Below are 2,727 nucleotides of genomic sequence, written 5' to 3'. Positions count from 1 at the left end.
AACCTTTACTTAAACTAAATAAATCATATAGAAAATGGGGCCTTCGATCGTGCATACCAGAGCCGACACGGCTGAAAAAGATACAACGTCCCAGCAGAAAGACCGGGATACTACTTGATTCTCCCCAACATGGACATGGAACTCGGGTCCTTTTGTGTGCGACAATAAAGCGCCTGACTGCTACGCCACAGATGCTGGATTGTCCTTTTTTCTTTTCACCACAATGTGACAGTTTGCACATAAGGGCTACTGAATATGGAATAGTTATTGGTTGGTTCCGTTGGTTTTAAACATGCTCACAAAATACCCCGAGCTTGAATGACGTGTGGTCGAGAGTTTCAAGCCCTGAAGCTTTTGCATTCGGACGCAGGATCTTTTGTACCTTACCACACACTCGCTACTTATTATTTAACACAGTAATTGTTCAGTTTATCATAGAATTATTGTCTTATTAGCATAATATTCGTGAAACACGTACATTAACTTTATCCCAGCGATACTTATTATTCGCTTTTGTCGTAATCTCTGCTTTGCGCTCTGAAACGTTTGTCATTACATGTACTCTCAAAAGCTGCTCAAAACTAGCCAAAATCAGCCAACCGGAATCAAAACTTTTTTTAGTGGATGCTTTCCAGCTATTGATGTACGGGGGGTACATCACTTTATGTACCCCTAGCCCCTCTCACTTTATGTACCCCCCCCTCCCCGTAACTCCCACCCCCTTTAAAAAATGGTCCTGAAGAGCACTTTAATCTGATAGGAATACATAATATATTTTTGTGCCGGTAAAGTTGTCTGCCAATTCAAAGGTTGGCTTGTCTTACTGTTCTTGGAATGAATTACTTCCGTGATCCTCTCAGTCATCAGGTCTCGCCCCTTCTCTGCATGGCGAAATTAATTATTGTCTAGTGATGGCGTAATTAATTATTGTCTAGTGTAAGTAAAGAGGAGCGCAAAGACACAATTGTGACAATAGCGACCGCTGAGTGCATGGAAAATGCCGGGCAGACAGAGGAAAGAACCGAAGTAGGACTTTATTTACCAGTAGTGCCTTCCAACATTACACCGTTGTTGTACAGTCGAACCTGCTCTAACGGCCACCTGTCCAAGACAATCACCTGTACAAACGATCTCTTCCCGTTTCCACCTCATGTTTAAAAAAAAATATATATCATGATGGCACTGAAGAGATTGCGAGTTCGGGGGTTCGAGCTCGGTCCGACGTTGTGTCCGTGGGTAAGGCATTTTATACACACATTTTCCATTTGGTTCAATCCTTTCGGAGAGGACGTCAAACTCGGAGGCCTCTTAGTAAACTAATGATGTTGATAAGGGCGTTAAACCTATACCATTTCGCCATTTTTTATTTACACTGATTGTGACGTTCACCTGCCAAAGACAACCACTTTCCTTCTTGACAGTCGGGGGCCGTCTTGGGCAGTTAGTTTCGACTGTAGTCGGATATACTTATGTATCGACCACGAGCACACCACCTGTGACACAAGTTAATGAGCTGGCCTCTGAGGCTTAATGTGACGTAGTATTTGATAACTCACAAACGAGTACACCCTGACCCAGATCCATTCTAATCGGGTTTGGTGACGGCCGTCGGCTGCCGTCATAGCCTGGCAATGCTGAGAACGCGCTGTTATTGAGAATTTAACTAGACCACGATCAGCTGATCGCTTTGAGGCTATACGTTCTTATACTCTGAGCGTCTAGCTTTGAAGGCTATAGAGGTACAAACACACTTGTTTTAGGCAAAGCTGACGAAACGCCTTTTTTCTGCCACCGACTGTAAAAAAGGCGTTTTTGTCAGCGAACATCTAAAAAAAAAAGGCGTTCTTGTTAAAACGCCTTGTGCAAGGCAAAGCTGACAAAACGCCTTTTTTCGTGATTATTTGTTTATTTCTCAAAGAAAATAAACAACATTTATGTTGTATATAGGGAATGACATTCTGATAAGGGTGCGAGTTCAAACGTTGATGTGCTGTGCAAAGTTGTTGAGATATTGTAAGAAAACCGAAAATCGTTGATTTCTCGAAACTGCTCTGGACAACAAAAAAAGGCGTTTTGTCAGCTTACGGCAGAGCAGTACTTGGGCAATGTGTGTGTGTGTTTATACACTCGGGCGCGGATGTGCACATGTAAGCGAGTGCGGGTATTGGGTATGCGTGTTGGTTTGTTCGCGTGCGCGCGTGTGTGTCCATCTGTCTATGATCGTGTGTTTGTATTGTTGCCGAGGCTGTCAGGTCGGCGTTGGACTGGTGGCCGGATGTGGAGGTCGGGCCGAGCTGCCATCTGACACAGCTGTGATCCCACGCATATGCACATGCTGCTGCTCTGTGGAAGTTAAGGGAGGAATTGTCTCCTCGTTACCATGACCCTCCACCTCCTATCCGGGCATTCCTCTCTCCCCCTCTCTCTCTCTCTCTCTCTCTCTCTCACACACACACACACACACACACACACACACACACACACACTCAATCAATTTGCCATCTCTTCTGTTCTTTATCAGCCCTCCTTTTCCTTTTCTCTCTTTCTTCTCTTTTTTTTTCAGAGTCAATTTTGTCCCCTTTCCCCTTCCGCCTCGACCACTTTCCCTCTCCTCCTTTCTATCTCTCTATGTCTCCCTGTCGCTCTCCCCCCTCCATTCTTTTTCATCTCTCTCTTTCTTCTTCTGTCTCACACCTATATCCCTCTCCCATCCCTTCTTTTTACCTC

Source organism: Aplysia californica, unplaced genomic scaffold, assembly GCF_000002075.1.
Source record: "Aplysia californica isolate F4 #8 unplaced genomic scaffold, AplCal3.0 scaffold00734, whole genome shotgun sequence".
Classification (NCBI taxonomy): Eukaryota; Metazoa; Mollusca; class Gastropoda; order Aplysiida; family Aplysiidae; genus Aplysia; species Aplysia californica.
The sequence above is the reverse complement of the archived record's forward strand: the minus strand, read 5'-3'. Positions refer to the sequence as shown.